Genomic DNA, 21,014 nt, shown 5'->3' on the forward strand with positions numbered 1-21,014 from the left:
GCCCACCTACACAGTTCAGTAATCAACACAAGAAACGTAAGAGAAGTCTGATTGTATTTGGACCTCATGGCCATCTCATGCTCTACGATCAAACCTAGATTCAGTCTCTCCTGATCCATGATGCAGCCCAAACACGCAGCCTTTGGATGCCAGAGAATCGACTTATTTTGCGAAGGAATCAATGTGCTAGAGATGAACCCAAACCAATATCTGGCAGCCAGGTTCAGGTCCTTCTTCTCAATAGGTGCACTAGCCTCAATACACCTCGGTGTCACATCTAAAATCAGGGGTGCCAACCAACCCTTTAAATCATCTAGGGTATTCTTTTGGATTTTATCTATGCAACAGTGCATGACGTTCGTTGTACATCCCAACACCTCCTTGATATCGATACTTCTACATTTGACCTTCTTTCCCCGAACTACCACATAGTCAATTGGTTTGAATGCACTGGCATTTTTCTTTCCCTTTGGTACCAGCTCTCTGTATGCTGAGTAGAACATATGTACCCAAGTAGGAATGTATGAGCCTCAGGGCTTGGTAAAGATCTCGAACCTATGGATCTTAATGGTGTTGCACACTTTCGGGTACTAGTGTACTACTCCGTTTGTAGACAACCTCTTTTCTTCAAGAATGGTCCTCAAACCCTCAGCCTTTAATATGTTCAGTGACCGGATTGTAGCTTCACTCTCCTAACCCATAGGAGTTGATCATCTTCTAGCTCATAAATAGAGGCTGGAGAACCATTCCCTGAATGACCCTCACTCTCAGAAGTGGTGAGGTGATTGGCATAGACGCCTTCGCTATCTAAACTCCCCTTCACTGGTGTGGGTATAACATGCCCCTTTCCTTTTCCTTTTCCTTTTTCCCAGCCGGAGGAAGTTTTGCCGGTGCATTCCGGGAGGAAGCAACCTCCTCATTGATAATAATATGTCTTACCCACTTCCACGGCAGTTGATTCCATCCAACAACTTTTGGTCTAGCCATTCCTTCAAAACAAAACCACATATATTCGATGCAACAAAAAAAATTCAAAGTTATAAAACTGTGCAGGAATACTCGTCGAACCCATTTGGCAAGCCAAGACGGGCTCACCAAATTTTACAGAATAAAATTTGCCAAAAAGCAGCACAGGTCGGTGATGTCTAAGGCATTTCGATGAATCGCCGACACCATTTAGTGAACAAGAAGTAATTCGCTGAATGTTACAGAATATTTCAGAAAATTGGGACGCAGAAGGGTCATTCGGCGAGTCGCCGAGTGAACTTGGTGAGCTCAAGCGTATCGCTAAATGTTACATAACACAAATCAGAAAAAATGAAAGATAAAAAGGTGATCAAGGGGTCTTTAGGCAAACCACCGAACCACTCGGCGAGCTCGACTCAACTCGTCGAATAGTCCAACCCGCCATATTTTTACCTCGACTTTTAATTTCTCATCGGCAGCCCATGAAAACAAAATTAACCCATTAATCTATGAAATTGAGCCCATAACCATACTACCCATGACCTCTGGTTACTCGGACCTTCCCCGTTTTGGCCAAAATTGGCCAATCAACGTCTTTTGCCCTTAAGAATGATGTCAACCGCTCTATCATTGGGCAAAATTGGACAATAGGCACAATCGAATCACCCTTACTAGACCCAACAACAAAATTAATGTGATCCATGAAATTTCATCAATTTAACACAAGGGATTTCAAAATTCTAGACTAACAACACAATACAGTCAAGTAATACCACGAACATTCAACCAATAAAAAGTATGCAATTATAATGATATGGTAATGATCACGTATTTGAAGTTACCAAAATATAAAGATGGGGTTCAAATAACCAACCTCAAAAATAGACAGGTGAAAAAATAGGCTAGCAAAGTACCAAAATTGTCCCCCGAGTGATTGATCCAACACCAAAAATGAGATAAAATGCAAAAGATAAAATCTAAACTACGGTTCTGAAAGTGTAGGAGTCCAAAAGTGTAAAATGAGGGAGAGGTTTGAATTTTAAAATAGTTCAGACCTTTATGAATCTTCAGTTCGCGGACTGATCGACGATACCCACTTATATCGCCAACCCACTCGGTGATCCACCGAATGTCTGTTTAGCCAACCGAGTTTTACAGAACTTCTAACAAACTAGATGGTTATAACGACGATCCATGTCGGGCTCGCCAACCTATTCGGTGAGTCGCCGACTTGTCGTGGGCTCGCCTAACTGCTCATTTTCCCAAAATTTCAACTTTTCAACCTGCAAATTCAACACCCGTTATTAAAAAACAATACGAAAAGATTAAAAAGTTGGCTTGCTTCCCAAGAAGTGCCTTATTTAACGTTGTGGCACAACGAGGATACGCTTTCAAGGTTCATTTTTTGGGTTAGCCAAGGTATCACTTGGTAGACCCCCTTTTGGCCTTGGGTTCAAATGAGATGATATTTGACCCATTTGCGTTTCCAGTTGTTTAGTGGATACCGAGTGAGAAGTAACTTTCTGGTTGAGTGTGGAGACATCCTCTTTCATTTCTTTAAGTACCTTATCTGACCCTTCCACTTTATTGAGAGTGCGTGCAAGCATATCTTCAGTGCAAAAGTTCTCTAGGTCAGCCCTTTGCTCTTTTGGATTTTGACGCTTATGGGGAGGAACGTATCTCTCTTCGTCACCATCATATTCCCTCCGATTTGTATTGTGGTCACGCCACTCCCTATAACGATCCTTCCATCATTTATCACGCTCTCTATTCCAACCTTGGTTTCCACCTAGCCTTGGATAATTTTCGCAGAATCCTCCTCCCTGATTTGCTAGAAAGTGTACTTCTTCATTGTACAACGCTTCAAAATGTGCACCACTGAGATTTACTCCGCTAACTCCAATAACATTCACTCGTTAGAACCACTACCCATTACATGTTTAGACAAAAGATCCATTTGGGTGATCATTTTAGCCATATTTTCATCTCGCTCTTTGTCTTTTTCGATTTGTTCCTTTGTCATCCTAAAAGTCAAAGGAGACATTTGATTCTCCCGTGTATACCAAGCTCGGTTTATCTTTGTCATCCCATCAAGGAGGTTTGGTGCTATCTCAAAAGGTTGCTGCATAATACCTCCTTAGACAAGTTGATCAGCCACACCTTTGTTCACCGAGTCTAGACTCCGGTTGAAGTGTTGTAACAACACGTTATTTGGAAGCCTGTGATTCGGACATTGGAGTAACAACTTCTTGAAACTAAGCCATGTTTCGTGAATTGGTTCACCATCCAAACGTTTGAAACCTTGAATATTGTCTTTCAATGCAATCATCTTTGAAGTAGGGAAATTGTTTGTGTAGAATGCCTCGGTAAGCTTGTCTCAAGACGTGATTGAATCCCTCGGTAGATCAGCTAACCATTTGGTCGCTTCCCCTAACAAAGAGAAAGGAAACAATCGGAGCCGGACTGACTCTTGTGAGATGTTTTTGAATGAGAATGGACCACACACGTCCATAAAGTTCCAAATATGATCATGGGGATCCGCATGAGCTATCCCTCCGAATAGTCCTTTCATTTGCAAGAGTTGCAACATCGTGCTAGTCAAGTGGAAGACAACATTCCCCACGACCTGAGGTAAACGAATAACACCTACACCGCCCAACTGAACTCCTTCATTGACATCATTTAGATTGCCGATGTCATCTTGGTGGCCAAGTTGGTTAGCGTTACTACCGTTCACACTCATTTCGTCACCTGTTAACAAACAACCAACAACAAACACAAAACAATGTAAGTCGATTCAACTACAAACAAGATCAGATGACAACACTACTACTAAGAGAATTCTAAACATCACTCCTCGTAAATGGCTCCATTTTTTTATAATGCTCAACTACACTTCATCCAATACTAAGTGTAGGCGATCACAATCTAGTATAAACCTAACGAAGAATTGGGGTCGATCCCATAGGGAATGATACAGTAGATAATTCAATTACTAAGTGCAAGACATGTACTAATTGATTGTAGAAATAGTAATTATCGAAACCATTGAAGTAAATCAAAGGGGTTGACAACAAGTGTCAAATGGGGGATAAGGTTTGTCAATTAACACTAAGAAAAATAGGAGAGTAATCAAGTAGATAGGGATACTTAGGGATGTGATCGATTATTGCCAATTTTGCTATACGGGTTATTACTAATTATTAAAGTTCACTGAATATTAGTGGGTAGGCTAGGCTTTAGTTGTAATAGCAATCTCTCGATCAAATATCACGAATCAAGTGAGTTCTCTCGAATATAAACAAGCATCATACTATGAACAACCCAAAACCTCAATTTATCTACTCTCTCGAGCTAGATAGGTAGGATCGAATTAATATTCACCCTCTCGAACTGAATCCACAACAACCCAATCACTACAATCATAAATTGGTAACCTTAATTCTAAAACCTCTCTCTCAAGCAAGCATAGAATACTAATCTATAACTGCATTTGCAACTGCAATTCATAATTTAAAACTCAATTACCAATCAAACCCACTTCAAAACAACAATTAAATCAGTAATTACTAATACCCATAAGCTAATTAAGTCAATCAATCACATAATAACACCCCCAAGAATGGGGTATTTAGCCATGCATCATAAAAAGTAAGAAATCAATTCCAATTACGTTTTCCATAGGCTGGGTATTATTATTCGAATCTTTACAATGTTTCAATGTAGCTTCAAATCAAAAACACACTTTCAAAACTACTAGAAAACTCCTACAAACTAAGAAAAGAAATGTAGGATCACTCAGAATTTACTCAGGATAATTCAGAATACTCTTTTCTCTTTTTGGAAAACAATTTATACGCTTTCAGATTTTGACCTTTGGGTTTAGTCGGCGGAGTTAGTCGAGCATCACCGACCTAATCGACGATACGCCAATTGCCTCTCTCCATCGCTGGTTTGCCTTGACTCTTCATCCTTCAGACCCTGTAACTTTAGGCGATCAAATTCTCTATCGCCGATCCATTTGGTAGTTCGCCAAAGGTCCAAATCAATAACCAATTTGGCTTCTCCCCAGGGCTGGAATTCTTGAACATAAGGCGAGCTGAAGTGCCACTCGATGAGTCGCTGAGTGGCTTTTGTGATTCTCAGCTTTCACTAGGTTTAGCCTTTTTGTTCTTTTCCGCTCTTTTTTGCCTGGTAATGTCTCTGCCCTGCTCTTTTGCCGTTTTATCTACAAACTAACATTGAAACATCTATTTGGAGCCTACACTAATTCTATGAATAACAAGCCCTAAATGAGTCAAAATCCCATACTCATTAATATACCGTGAGTTTATGGTATTTTGATGCGTTTCCCTTTGAGTTTATGTGTGTCTTGGGCTATTTTTCTATTAGAAATAATGGTTTAATTTAATTATTGCATGAAATAAGTTTGGATGCGGCTGATTGAGTTAAGAGCTGAAAATTGCAGAAGTGGCCAATAACGGAGCCAACCACGGACCGTAGGTCCAACAACTATCAATAGGTGGTACAACATAGGTGAAAGTTTAGGGAAATCTAACCAAATATGGAACCACAGAAGCAAGGACGGACCATAGGTCGAGTGACAACCCATCCTGCACGTCCGTCGATGAGATCAGAGAATTTGAGGTTGCAGTACCTAAACCACGGAGGTTACGTACAGACCGTAGGTCTACCCATGGTTTGTAGGTCGAACGTCAATAGAAACCGCTTCTGAACTAATTTTCCTTTCCTAGTTTGTTTAGGTTTTGTTTTATATAAATATTAGTTGTAATTTCCATTTTTATGAGTTAGATATTATGGTATACTTTTAGTTTTGGTCTTTTGGAATTATTTTGCAAACACTTAGCAATTTAATTTCTGAAAGTTGGTTTATGCAATTTGACTTTGAATTTCAATCAAGATTTCAGTTTTCATATATTCTCATTGTAAGTTCATGAATTATTTTAACCTAATTATGAATTGTGAACTCTCAAGCATGAGTAGCTAAATCCACAACTAGGGTTGTGGGAACCATGAGGAATTAACAACGTATGAATAATAACTAAGTAATTCATGAATAGTGTTTATACATGTATTGTTAATCTTTTTGGTTAGAAGTCTTTTTAACGATGGCCAATGTTACAACTCGCCTCATTCCTACTTTCCTTACCAAGGGGTTAATGAATGAGAAAAGGATTAAACAACAGAGATTTAGTTAAGGATTTGCTACTATCTAATAGTCTGACTTTAATTAATCGAATTGAGGGTGAAACCCAACTAAACTGACATGATGACTAATCTGGGGTGAAAGTAAGGGTTAGTAAATCACACATTTGTAGATTTACCAAGTCACGAGTGAAAGTTCCTATTAAAATTACCAATCCCTTAGGGATACATAACTTATTGGCCTTGCATATCAAACACTAGGATATGATTACTATTATTAGGATTAATACGTTAAGAGCTCGTGGGGAACACATATACCATAGTTTCCATCTTATATTGATAACTCAAATTGTGAATCTTCTTTACTTGTTACAATTTGTTACTTATTTACAACATCCCCCCTGTTTACTTTTCTCGAAAATAGTTTGACTAAAAGGATATAACTGTGAGTTAAGTTTAAGTCTAAACCATATTTCTCGTGGGATCGACCCAACCTACAAGTTGGGTTCTTTATTTGGCGACGACTGCTTATATTTCTTTAGGGAGGTGTAATTTGTGCATATCAAATTTTGGCGCCGCTGCTGGGGAATATGACTTTTAGATTAAGTTTAACTACATTATTGAACTTTAGTCAAGTATTTCCTGATTTTACATTTTTGCTTTGTTTTTTTTTTCCACATGTTTCTACTTTAGTGTTTTACAAGTACACAGAGTCGAGGCGAACCCTTAATCCCCCTACAATCCTGAATTGAGAAAAACATTAAGAAAATTGGCTAACTTAGGGGTACACAATAATCCAATCGGAGAGGGTCAAGGAGAATAAGCTTAATTGCCACCTCATAGAGTTTTGAATGTACCCGTTCAGGTTCAGGAAGGTAATCTAATCAGAAATGCAGAAAAGGTGCATAATCCACCAGCACCGAGGTTTCGTGATCACTACAGGGTTGACTATGATGTAGTTGGATCAGATGGGCCTATTTTTCTCCCTCCTCAACCTGTTGGGCATACATTTGTTGTGACCAACAGTCTTATACATATGCCTATAGAAAGAAGGTTGTTTGCTGGGTTGGCTTCGGAAGATCCATACGCTCACTTGGCTAAATTGTCAAGTGTCTGTAAAAGTTGTGTCAGACGATCAGAGTCAGATATAGATGTCATAGTGTTGAGACTATTCCCACTATCAAGGTATTTTCCAGTGTCCAAGAAGTTGAATGGTAAGGATAAGCAGAATAACTTCACGGCACTACCTGGAGAGTCGATAAGCAGTTCTTGGGATAGGTTCACTGGGTTCATGAGGAGTGTTCCGAATCATCGCATAGATGATGAGTCATTGAAGGAGTACTTCTATAGTGAACATGATGACAATGGAAGAGCTGTGTTAGATACTATTGTTGGAGGATCATATGGTGAGTGCACTTTTAAGGAGATTGCTGAAAAACTTGAAAGGATTTCCCAAAACAATAAAGAATGGAGCACTAGAAAGGCAAATACTGGTAGGAGCACGTTCTCTATCCAAACTGCACCAAATTAATCTAATGATGACATTCTTGAAGAGATGGCTCAAATGAGGATATAACTCGGCTTAGTATTGAAACATGTTAGTGGGGGTGCAGAAAAGTGAACGCGGTAAATTATTTAACTAGAATCCACCACCGCCTGTTGAGGAGTATAACTACGAGGAGGATGCGAATATGGTAAATGATTAGACGACGGGTTTCTGATCCAATGCCCAAGGTTTCAACTCGGATAATTGGTGCCAAGGTCAAGGAAACAAAGGTTGGAACTATGGATTACAACCGTGAGGGAAACTATCTCTGAGATGAGAACTACAATCGTGATAACAATTACAAACAAAATAACTATGGCAACATAAATGATAAATTTTGGCCCTACGTCCCCCCGGTAATAAAGAGGCTGGTAATAGTATGACTCACTTTGAGTATATTATGCAAAAGATGATAAAGAGGTTTGAGACGACAGATGAAAATGTGAAAGAGATGCGTAATGATTTATCTGGGATTGGTCAAAAGGTAGATGCCCATGCAGTGTCAATAAAGCGACTCGAGCAACAATTTAGTCAGTTGTCCACTACTGTCAACCCACGTCAGTCTAGCACACTTCCTAGGAACACCATCCAAAACCCAAAAAATGATGGGCATTGTATGGAAGTCACTACTCGCAGAAGAAAGTAGATCATTATCCCCCCATGCCATCTGAGGTTGAAAGAGTGATAGAAAAAGATGAGGATGAGATTGAGGTTAGTAAAGATCCAAAAGTTACTATAGAGAAGGAAGCTGAGGTGACCCAAAAAGTTGTTCACATGCCTAGACCTCCCTCCATTCCCATAGAGATTGGTAAAAAAGACCGAAGAGGGAAAATACCACAAGTTCATATCTATGTTGAAACAACTGTCCATAAATGTCCCATTGATAGAAGCTTTGGAGCAAATGCCTGGGTATGCTAAATTCATGAAATACTTGGTGACCAAAAAGAGGGAAGTCAGTTTTGAGAATGATGAGATGCTGCAACATTGTAGTGTTACTGCTACTAGGTCACTTGTGCAAAAGAATGAGGAACCTAGAGCTTTCACTATTCCTTATACCATTGGGATTCTACACTTTGCGAAAGCTTTGTGTGATTGGAGGCCAGCATTAATTTGATGACATTGTCCATTAATAAGAAGTTGGGTTTAGGAGCTCTAAAGACTGCAATGCATTTACTTATGGCCGATAGAACTGTGAAGAGGCCCATTGGAGTGCTCCAAGATGTCCTTGTGAAAGTAGAGTCATTCATCTTTCCGACGGACTTTGTGATACTTGATTGTAAGGTTGATTTTGAGGTTCCCATCATCTTAGGAAGAGCATTTCTTGCTACAGGGTGTGCCTCATGATGAGTTTGAGATTTCGACTCATTTAGGGTTCGTTTTGATAGTTTTAGTGTCCTCAAATGCCTAATTTATGCTATAAACTAATGTTAAATCCTTGATTTTCAGGCACTAACAAGAAAAGAAGAAGCAAAATGAAGCAAAACAAGCTGAAGAAGTGGACAAACAAGCAAAAAGAAGCAAAACAAGCTGAAAAAGTGGAGAAAAGCGATTGTGACGATCGCCAAGACCACTTGGTGAACCGCCGAAGTGGCTCTTTAGTTCCCCTAAAGTTCCAGTGTGCCATCCTTGGGGAAGAAACCAAGTTGGCGACAGAAATGGCCAATCAGCGAATCGTCGATCCACTCTGCTACAACAAGTTGGATCGCCTAAAGATACAGGACTTGGGAGGCTGATGACCAATGTAAAATGGAGATGGAAGGGAGCAAAGGGCGGATCACCGAACCACTCGGCGAGCCCGACTTCATCTTCCAACTAGACTTCCAAGTTAAATTTTAGGAAACTATAAATTGGATTCTAAAAGGAATTTTGAGTAGCTGTCTCACAGATATTAAAATTCCCATTCTAGAGTTAGAGTTTCCTCTAAGTTTTCAACTCTTATAGTACATTTTGAGGATTTTGACTTGGGTTTTTGAATCTAACTATTTTGGAACATCGTAAAGGCTTGGGGACTATCACCCAGCTGATGGCTAATCGAGTTGGTAATTGTTTTTACCTTTTTATGATGGTTAGCTAAAACCCTAATTCTTGGGGTGTGATCATGTTATTATGGGTTAAATTAGCTTATTGGTATTGCTTATTACTAATTTTAATGCTTAATTGAAGTGGGTTTAATTGATAGTTGTGTTTTAAACTAAGAAATGTAGTTGCAAATTCAATTTTAACTTACAATTTTGGCTTGCTTGAAAAAGAGGTTTTAGAATCAAAGCTTTCAATTGATGATTATATTTATCAAGTTAATATGGGTTTATCTTGAAAGAGTAAATTCTAAATCCGATTCTACCTATCTAGCTCGAGAGAGTAGATAAATTAAGAGGTAGGTTGTTCTTATTCGCTAAGCTTGTTGATGTTCGAAAGAAATCACTTGAATCAATTTAGTTGTTCGAGAGAAAACTATTTCACTTATAGCCTTGCCTACTCGCTGATGTTTAGTTGTTTATTAGTAGTTTCAATTACCCATACAGTGAAATTTGTCTATAATCGATCACAACTTGAGAATCCCTCTTCATATTGTTTATTCCCCTGTTTTCATTCTTGTTTCCGTTGTAAATTGCGAATACAAAACTCCCCATCTAACATTTGTTGTCACCCCTTTAGATTTGTTTGTTTGTCTTCGATAATTTTAATTCTTATAATCGCTTAGACCACGTTTGCACTTCATAATTGAATTTTTAACACGTACCACTCCTTGTGGGTTCGACCCCAACTGTTTGTTGGGTTTTATACTAATTAACGATCGTTTACACCTAGAATTGGATGAGTTGTATTTGAGACGTTTAATCAAAATGGCACTGCTGTCGGGGAGTGATGTTGTTTAAAATTCTTTTATTGAATTGTACACTCACACACCATCATTTCAAGGGTATTATCTATACTAGATTCAACCAATTATGCAAGCATTTGAATTACCCAAGGTCAAGTTCAACGTTGTGACTTCATGTTTAAACAATGAAAGATTCAAAGTTTGGGAGAGATCGATTACCTTACAAGTAAACAACATTGGTGAGTCTCTGATAAAGTGCAAATGCTCCTAGACCAATGGTGACACCGAACCCTAACCTTAAAATCTTTTGGAGAGAAAATGTTGTGAATTTTGGAGAATGGGGGAAATGGAATTGGAATGGGAGGATATGGAGGAATAAATGGGGGAGATTAAGGGGTGAATATGGGGTAATTGATCGATTTGCAACGGTTGGGGGGAATATGGAAATGGGAAATGAATTTAAAATGAAGGGTTATATTTAATTGGGGTCTGAGTCGGGTCATCAGAAACACTAACTTAGACCCACGAGACCCCCGTCGACGGTCTGCGAATTGACCTACGGTCCGTCGATAGGGACCGTGTTTTACTCCAACACTTAATTTTTTTTTAATACATACCTGGGACATACGCATGCCATCCACGGTCCGTGGTTCGACCGACGTACCGTCAATGGGATCCGTAGATCACTACATCAACTTATTATCTGTAGATTTTCATTTTCGTCCCTGCACACATAGCAAACCTTAGAACATCTTTTTTAAAATTTTCTAGACACTTTTTTGACAAGGACCCTATTCTATATATATCCAGCCAACACTAAACATAAAAATTAATCTTGGTCATGCAATCAAGGAGTTAAGACTCTACTTCATAGGGTTGTTGCATTATATCATCGAGAACAAGTTGATCAACAACTCCTTTGTTCACCGAGTCAAGACTCCTATAGAAGTATTGTAGCAGCACGTTGTTTGGAAGTCAATGAGTTGGGCATTGAAGCACCAACTTTTTAAACCTCAGCCACGTATCGTGGATTGGTTCACCTTCCAAGCATTTGAAACCTTGGATGTTATCCCTTAGCATCATCATCTTCGATGGGGGAAATAATATCACTTGGAACACAATGGTAAGTTCATCCCAAGAGGTGATGGACTCCCTCGGTAACTCAGTTAACCATTTTGTAGCTTCCCTATCAAAGAGAATGGAAATAACCTGAGACGGACCAATTCTTCTGATACGTTCTTGAATGAGAACGGACCACAAACATCTATGATGTTTCAAATATTCTCACAGGGATCCTCATGAGCCAGCCCCCCAAATAATCCTTTCAATTGAAAGAGCTAACGCATTGTGCTAGTGATGTAAAAAATAGTGTTCCCTTCGGCCGGAATTAGACGTATTGTACCAACACCACACAATTGAATTGGGTCATTTACATCATTCAGATTTCCAATATCGTCTTGGTGCCCACTTGGCTTCCATGACTCCCGTTTACGCTCATCTCTTCTTCTGCTCAAAACAAACAACAAAAACACAAATCAAATCAAGTCGATTCAACAATAACACAAAAAGAACACAATTCCACAGTTAATTTAAATCGAATAAATGGTCGGATAGGTCTAGTTGAGAGTTTTGACTTAGGGTTTCGTTGTTTCCTTGTGTTGAACTTTGAATTTTGCATAAATCGAAACCCTACGGATGATCAACTATTGAGTAATATGTTGAAATACATGTATAGACTTGAATTGGTTGAATGATTGTGGAAGTAATAGTGTTGGATGAAAGTTTGAAGTCCATGCTCGGAACAGTTCTGGTACACGACCACAACCGACGGACCGTAGGTCGTGATCCATCATTGACCTTCCCAAAAATATTTGCTAAGTTGTGAACCACGGTGTGGAGTATGGTCCATCGTTCCAATGATAGACCTTTCTGCACATCCGTAGTCCCAATTTCAGAGACACCAAATTGACTTCTTGACCTACGGAAGGGACCAACGGTCCATTGTTCCATCGACCGTCCGTAGGTACCCACCGTACGTCCCAAAAACACCTACTGCCTGGAATTCTTTTTAATTTTTGTCTAAGTCTGATTATTGTTCTAAAATTATTTCATGGGTCTTTTGTTGTTCTTTTATTACTAACGAGTCTTCCATAGGTACCATGGCCCCAAAACAAGCTCCCATTTACTCTAGGAAGGGCAAGTCCAAGTCAGTCGCCCCTTCCCGACGTCTGTTAGATGAAGGCAGTGATCATGAGTACATCCCGGAGACCACCAGAGGCTCCCATACTGTCCTCGGACCACGAGGAGCAGGGCCAGACAGATTATTTCATTCAGTAACGAGGTCAGGGTCACGACCCCCTAGTCTGAGGAGGGGGCTTCATCTTCAGAAGAGTCGCAGTCCTGCTCTGAGTCGCATTCCGGCTCCCTTCAAGCGGGGCTTCCACTTCTTCATCTAATGGCCTTGTACCACCCAAAGCTGAGGCTAGTGCCACAGAGAAAAATAAGCAGTGTGTCGAGGGCCAGTACCAAATCTATCCTAATACGAAGATGTTTAATGAACATCAGAAGATGGATCGCATTATTACTGAGGAGTGTCGGGTCCTTACTCAGAGTCTTCACACAGTACCTACTACTGAGGAGCTATTCAGGAGGTACAGGTGCGAGTAGATGGCACAGAGTCTAAGAAAGTTCAGCGAGGAGATGACTCGAGAGTTCTATGCCTCTTACACCGCCATTGTCCATAATGATATATCTAAATGGGAAAAGCCATTAGCTCAGCCCCTACTTCTGGCTACCTTTGTGCAAAAATTTTCAGTTGATATCTCCGAGACCACTATCCGCTGGTTCATCTATGGTTCAGCCCATAATCTCCTAATCAATACTGCGGAGCATGTCTACAAGATGGGCGTGGTGTAGATCGGGGAATTTCAGAGGGATGCTGAGTAGAGAGAGACATTGCTTCAGTGGATGGCTCATCACATTACATATGAGGGGAAGCGTACCGAATGGGTGCCCAATACTACTTTGCTTATCAAAAAGGCAAATCTGAGTTGCACTGCGAAGTTCTTTTGGACGATTATGTGTACCAGACTGTCTCCTACTCAAGCGGACAACGTGGTTACTTGGGATAAGGTCGTGATGTTGGCAGCACTTGTGGCAGGAATTAAGCTTGACATCGCCCAAATTTTGATTGCTGAGATTCATAAGAAGGCCTTTAAGACCATCCCTATTTTCCCTTTTCGTGTCTTATATTTCATCTGTGCAGGGTAGCTCGAGTGTCGATTTGGCATTGTGATAGTCTGATAGAGGCGAACAAGATGGTGGACATTGGCCTTATTAGAGATGATGTCAATCTGGCTGCACCACGGAGGGATCCATAGGTTGACCTACTTCTCTTGGGTGTTGATCTTGTTGTTGATGTGGAACAGATACAGGTTGATGAGACCGCCATACCGCCCACTGCCATAGATGTCATGGCTCCCCCTTCCACTGCCACTAGCCAGGCTGCGAGCTCATGCCGAGCCACTCCCCATTCAGGGTCCACTCTAGTCCCTCTAGCCCGAGTCTAGAGGTTGAAGGCCCTGATGGCTACCTTGCTGTAGCACATGAGGACTTGGATGCAGCGATCTGTTTAGCAGTCTGAGGCTCGTATGGAGAAAATGATGGATAGGAACATTCAGGCGGTCCATAAGCGCCTAGATGCCTTTGAGTTGCGAGTCTTGGAGAGGCCTACACCCACCATAAATGTGACCACTTTCCAGACGGAGTTGGCTAGTCTCCGTGCTGATGTTGATGCTCTCCTAGCCCCTACGGAGACTGTATCGGAGATTGCCCCTGTGGTCTAGGAGTATGAGGTGGTGATGGCTGCCCTCTATGGCGACACTATGCCACCACCCGATCCTTTCCTTGCTACTGGGAAGCGTCATCACTCTGATCATACTTCCGACACTGAGGAGGTTCGACGAGTAAAAAAGAGGGAGCGCCAGCAGTTAGAGGCATCTCATAATCCTCCCTTGGGGTTTTCTTGCTTGTGTTTTTTTTCCAAGGAACTGATTTACTTTTATGTTGAACCGGCATGTTTAGGATTGTATGTGTAGAAGTAAGTTGAAGAATGAAAGCATGATGGCATAACAAGCATGAAATGATACCTGTCCAAAATTTTAAAATGTGTTAAATCTATAGATTCAATGAGTTGAATGTGTTGGATCTTCACATGAAATGATAAGGAACCAGCATGATAGCGTGACTTAGGCTAAAACTTGAACTGGTTAATTTAATAATCCGGTACTGAAATAATGTGCCAAGTGTGTGTGAGATGATTTTGTATGTTCATGTAGTGTGTTCCAATCTAGAACTTGCCTCGTTGTTCCTGTAAAGACAACCTAGGCTAGGAATTGGGAGATGATCATAGGCCCTTGTTCAAATGAGTCCACTAAAGCCTAAAATGATTCAACCAAAAGAAATAAATGCTCCCTTTGATCCAAATGTTTGAGCCTAATGTAGACCACTTCTTTCAGTACACCTAATTCACCTTCCCTAAAAGATTATTTTGACCCTGGTCCCTCCTTGGACATGTGCACCTTAAATTAGGCCAACATCCTAAGTTGAGGGTGGCTAATTTAAAAAATTAACTTAATCTTGGCCCTGGTCTGGCATAGAATATTGTGCACCTCAACTCATGCAAAATACATAAGTTGAGGGTGGCTACAAAAAAGGAAACCAAAAATAAGGGTATGAAAAGAGTTGTGTATAGAGGAAAGAAAAAGATAGAAAAAGATGTGACTGAAGTTAAAAGAAACAAAAATAATGATAATGATAATGAGAAACAAAGAAAGAAGAAGTAAAAAAAAAAGTGAAAATGAAGAGTGATAAAAGTCAAAGTCACATCTGTGCTGAAGGAAAAGAGCAGAAAATAAAAATATGTCAAGAATTGGTTGAGAAAAGAGGTAAAAAGCCAATGTAATGTCAAGGAGGGCAGAAAAGTCACTAAAAGTACCCAAATGTGCCCTACGAGACCCTGAGCCTATGTTACAAGCTAAAAAAGTCCTATAGTGATCCTAGTGACTACTTGGAGAGTCTATGCAGTAAAAATATGGCAAGCCTATGGTATTGAGGACTACCTGTATTTGAATTCACTTCTGAGTGTGAGTGTTGAATGAATCCTTGAACTTAAAATTATACTCACTGTGTGAAAAAGGATCTCTTTGAAGTGAGGAAACTAGTTACATTGTTGGAGAGTTGGTACCTTGGCGATTGTTGAAAATGTATGCGATGATCATTATTAGTCTGTCTATGTCATGTGTTGATCCGTATGAGTTAGCTTATTGAATCTTAATGAAAAGATTTGCATTAAGTGTTGCAATTGATTTGAGACAGCCATATGATTGCTTGAATGTTTATGTTTGCTTCTACATAAGTGTCGTTTAGAGTGTTAGTATTTCACTTGAGGACAAACAAAAAGTTTAAGTTGATGGTGTTGATATACCGTGAGAATGGTATTTTTGATGCGTTTTACTTAGAGGTTGTGTGTGTCTTCAGCTATTTTGTTATTAGAAATAATGGTTTTATGTAATTCTTGCAGGAAATAAGTTCGGATGCGGCTGATTGAGATAAGACCTGAAAATTGCAAAAGTGGCCAGTGACGGAGCCAATAACGGACTGTAGGTCCACTGACGGCCCGTAGGTGGTCTAGTTTAGGTGAAAGTTTAGGGAAATCTGACCAAGTGTGAAACCACAAAAGCAATAATGACCGTAGGTCGAGTGATGACCTGTCCTACACTTCCGTCGATGAGATCAGAGAATTTGAGGTTCTAGTACCTGAACCACGGAGCTGACCTACGGATCGTATTTCGACCCACGGTCTGTAGGTCGAAGCGTTGAGAGAAACCGTGTCTGAATTGATTTTCCCTATTTTCCTTTCCTAGTTGGTTTAGGTTTTGTTTTCTATAAATATTAGTTGTAATTTCCATTTTTAGGAGTTAGACATTATTGTATACTTTTAGTTTTGGTCTTTTGAAATTATTTTGCGAACACTTAGAAATTTAATTTTCGGAAGTTGGTTTATGCAATTTGACTTTGAATTTCAATTCAAGATTTCGGGTTTCATATATTCTCATTGTAAGTTTATGAATTCTCTTAACCTAATTATGAATTGTGAACTCTCAAGCATGAGTAGCTAAATCCACAACTAGGGTTGTGGGAACCATGAGGAATTAACAACGTATGAATAATAACTAAGTAATTCATGAATAGTGTTTATACATATATTGTTAATCTTTTTGGTTAGAAGTCTTTTTAACGATGGCCAATGTTACAACTCGCCTCATTCCTACTTTCCTTACCAAGGGGTTAATGAATGAGAAAAGGATTAAACAACAGAGATTTACTTAAGGATTTGCTGCTATTTAATAGTCTGACTTTAATCAATCGAAGTGAGGGTGAAAACCCAACTAAATTGACACGATAACTAATTTGCGGTGAAGGTAAGGGTTACTAAAGCACACATTCGTATAATTTTTTGTCGCGAGTGAAAGTTCCTATTAAGATTATCAATCACATAGGGATACATAACTTTTCAACCTTGCATGTCAAACACTAGGATAGGATTACTATTATTAGGATTAATGCGTTAAGAGCTCGTGGGGAACACATATACCCTAGTTTCCATCTTATATTGATAACTCAAATTGTGAATCTTGTTTACTTGTTACAATCTGTTACTTATTTATAACATCCCCCTGCTTACTTTTCTCGGAAATAGTTTGACTAAAAGGATGTAATTGTGAGTTCAGTTTAAGTCTGAACCATATTCCTCTTGGGATCGACCCCAACCTACAAGTTGGGTTCTTTATTTGGCAACGACCGCTTATACTTCTTTAGGGAGGTGTAATTTGGGTGTATCACTCATCACCAGCCACGTCCATGGTGTAGGCTTGGGGCGTGACAAACACGTCCCTCTAAATGGTATATCCTCTATATTTTCTTATTTTTCCTCAATCCACATAACACTTGTCACAACTATGTCTTAGAACCAATGCAAATGACATGCTCACAAAAATAATGAGGAGATGACCATTTTTTTAATAATGCACAATTCACAACAACACAATGGTGATACAACATCAACAATGAATCAATAAGTCTTTCAAACCATTCTGAAGACATCATACACCAATAATTAATCACATTGCATTTTAGTAGCCCCTTTTCATCATTAGAATTATTCAATATGGACAAGTCAACCAATCATAGAGTCCCATTACTCCCCAACACATATCATAAGGAAACACACGATTTTATACACTTAACAAGGGTTTAAAAATTCATTTCCCTCAAATAGTCGAACAATTACTCCGGGACTTGAGCTTTCCCCTTTTGTTGGACTTCTAAATAAATTCAATCCATTCAAATAAATAACCACAATAAGATTTCGAAACTAATAACACTCATATTACTATATGTCTAGCCTAGACTCAAAAACTCATCAAAACCTATAATCAAGTTCTCCAATATGGATGCCAATTAACATGTCAATTCTCATATTTCCAAATTTCAAGTCTAGGGTTAAATATATTTTTCGAGGCGGAACTGGTAGTTAAGGAATTCATGGAAGTGGTAGTGTGGTAGGTGGTAGTGTGGTAGGTGAGTAATTCATTTTAAAGGTTTTATTATAATATTCTTTTGGTAAGTGTCTTAATCTTGATATTTCATTTTTATTATTTTTTGTATTTGCGAAATTCATAGTATAATGTAATAATATTTATTGTAATATTCTTCTGATAGTTGTTTTAATCTGAGTATTTCATTAATATTATTTATGATATATTCTAAATATAACATATCTTGGGTTCTTTGGTACATATATAAATTTTCTTCCATTAATTGTTCTAATAGTTTTATATCTTCCATAGATTTTGTCCGATATTGTAAATATTCGTAGTTCATTTTAGTCTGAATTTATTTTTAAATCGTACCATTCTATTCTTTCGTAGTCTAAATCATGTAGTCTATTTCATACCATTGTTGGTTCAATATATCTTCTGATTCGTTGTCATTAAATATTTTTTCCCATATGATTCTTCTTAATTCAATTATTTTTATATCTTTAAGTATATATAATATTAAAGTTTCGTAGTTTTTTTATCATTTCATTATGAACGTAAGTAGTCATGTTTATTATCATGCAGATTTTTTATTTCAAATTATTCCTTCCTATCATATTCATAATTGATTAAATTCATATTAGATCATTATGAACTAGATTATCTTTATCATATTTTCCTGTCACTACTAGCATCGTACTTTAGCGGATACTTCCTTCTTATCAGCGCCTCAACTTTGTTTACTCCCCTAAATGACTTCCTCGCCTACCGGTTTCAACGTTAGGATGACATAGTATAGAAGTTTTCTCCCTGTTTCCAGTGTGCTAATAAACTAGAAATCATGATTCAAATAATTCTAATACATAATAACTAACATAAATTTATTCAATCATATATATGATATTCAGGAATATATGAAATTAGTTCCGCATATTTTTTGAACAATATACCTTTGCCTCTTGCTTAGCCATGTTATCTGAAATATCTGATTGGATTTCAGATTTATCCATTAACTTATAAGTATTTAGTATCTTAAGAGAGTTTTTGAAAAGAGATGATTTTTATTTAGGCGTTGCCCGCCTTTCAAAGTTTTACAACTGCGTCTATATATAGACATACACACTCTAATACTATTCATGAATATTTCTTATTTTGTCTACCACTATCCTATTTACGACATGTATACACACTTGTCTTCTTAATAATACATACTACCCATACTTTACACTTGTCAACATATCTTTAATAATGCACATGCATATGTTGACTAAGTTTTTCTACTGACTTGTACCTAATAATGTGACTACTATTTATTTCAAGACTTTTACATATCTACTTTTGGCTTTGTGTGGCTAAGCACGTTTTTGTGTTTCCTTTTATCTTCATCTTTATCTTTTTTTATCTTCATCTTTATCTTCTCTTCCGTCTTTATCTCTTATTCCAGCTGGACGTCTGGGATTATATTATCTTTTCCGTTGCATTTCGAACATATGTGGTCAGGGTATTTGTGACCAATTAGCTTGCAATATCTCGTTAATAACTCTGCTGAAATAAATCCTACTTTTAGTGCTCGTGTTGTAGGTTGTTCTTCTGGCTTAAGTAATGATAAAATCCATCTCTGGACTTCATCCATATCTTCTTTCCTTAGCTCCCTTGAATTGGAATAAATCATTAACTGATCTCTTGCATAGTAGCTTCATATAGCATTTCCGTTTAAATAATTATTTGCTAGCTCATGTATGATAGTTGATATACCAATTATTCTTTTGTTAGCATAAAAACTTGGTATCTCTATTTTGCATATCTCTTCTTGTTGTCCGATGTCCTCGGGTATAATCATATCTTTAGTCACTCCTATCTTGATAACCTGTATTGGAGGTTTTATTTCCTCGTATAATATCTCCGTTGGTGCTCTATAGAATTTTATATAAAATAAATTTCCTTTTGTAACTCTTTTGTATGTGACGAATGCTTTGTGTAGCTCCGGTATTCCACTAACTTCTTCTCCGTTGTATGAGTATACGGTATTTAACAGTCCGTAGTTGTAACATGTTCTTACTAAATTAGCGTTAGTTTTTGGTCGTGCAATTAACTTGTTATATCCTTGTAAATTTTGTGTCAGATAATCTTGGTTTGGTTCTTTTGTAGTTGATATGGAGTTGCGGTTTAAATAAGTTTGGATTTTGTGTATATTTTTGATATAGGTTCTTGTGATGTAGTTATATGTCTTTTTCTCATTTTGGTTTTGCAAACTATCTGCGTATGTAGATGTTTGTGGTTCTATGGAAATATGTCTAGGTGTCCTTTGGGTAAATGGTTTTGCGAATAGCTGGTTTTAGTTTGCATTTTTATGTTGTTTATCGCTAACTTATTTGCTTGTACCTGCAGCTGTATTTAAACAAACATTATGGGTTTTAAGGAGTTTCCCATCGTCTCCTTTTAGCTCTGGGTTTTTTCCGTCTTTCGATCGACGTAGCTCCGCATTTTTATAGTCATGCTACTGACTAGCTTTAGACTTTAGTTTATCTTCATTAGTCTTTAGCTTTTGTATCTCGTTCTCCATACTATCCACTTTTGTACAAAGTGTAGTAATAGCTTTGAGTATCTTTTCGATTGTATCTTCTTCCTCAGTTTCAGTCTGAGTAACTTTGTCGTGATAGGTAATCCACAATAACATTCTTATCAGTTTTTATTACTTCAATTGTAAATGTAAAATTTAATATATTTAATACCAATCTCCTTATCTCTTTTGTTGTTACCGAATCTTGTATTTTTCTTGTTAGCCACCATTTTACTTGTGTATTATCTGTTCTTATAATAAATTCGTTATATACAACATATGGTTCAAATGATAATAAACACTTATACACTGAATATAATTCTTTTCTATTTATTTCCCATTTTATTTCTGTAT

Source organism: Solanum stenotomum, chromosome 9 (genome assembly GCF_019186545.1).
Source record: "Solanum stenotomum isolate F172 chromosome 9, ASM1918654v1, whole genome shotgun sequence".
In the NCBI taxonomy this organism is placed as follows: Eukaryota; Viridiplantae; Streptophyta; class Magnoliopsida; order Solanales; family Solanaceae; genus Solanum; species Solanum stenotomum.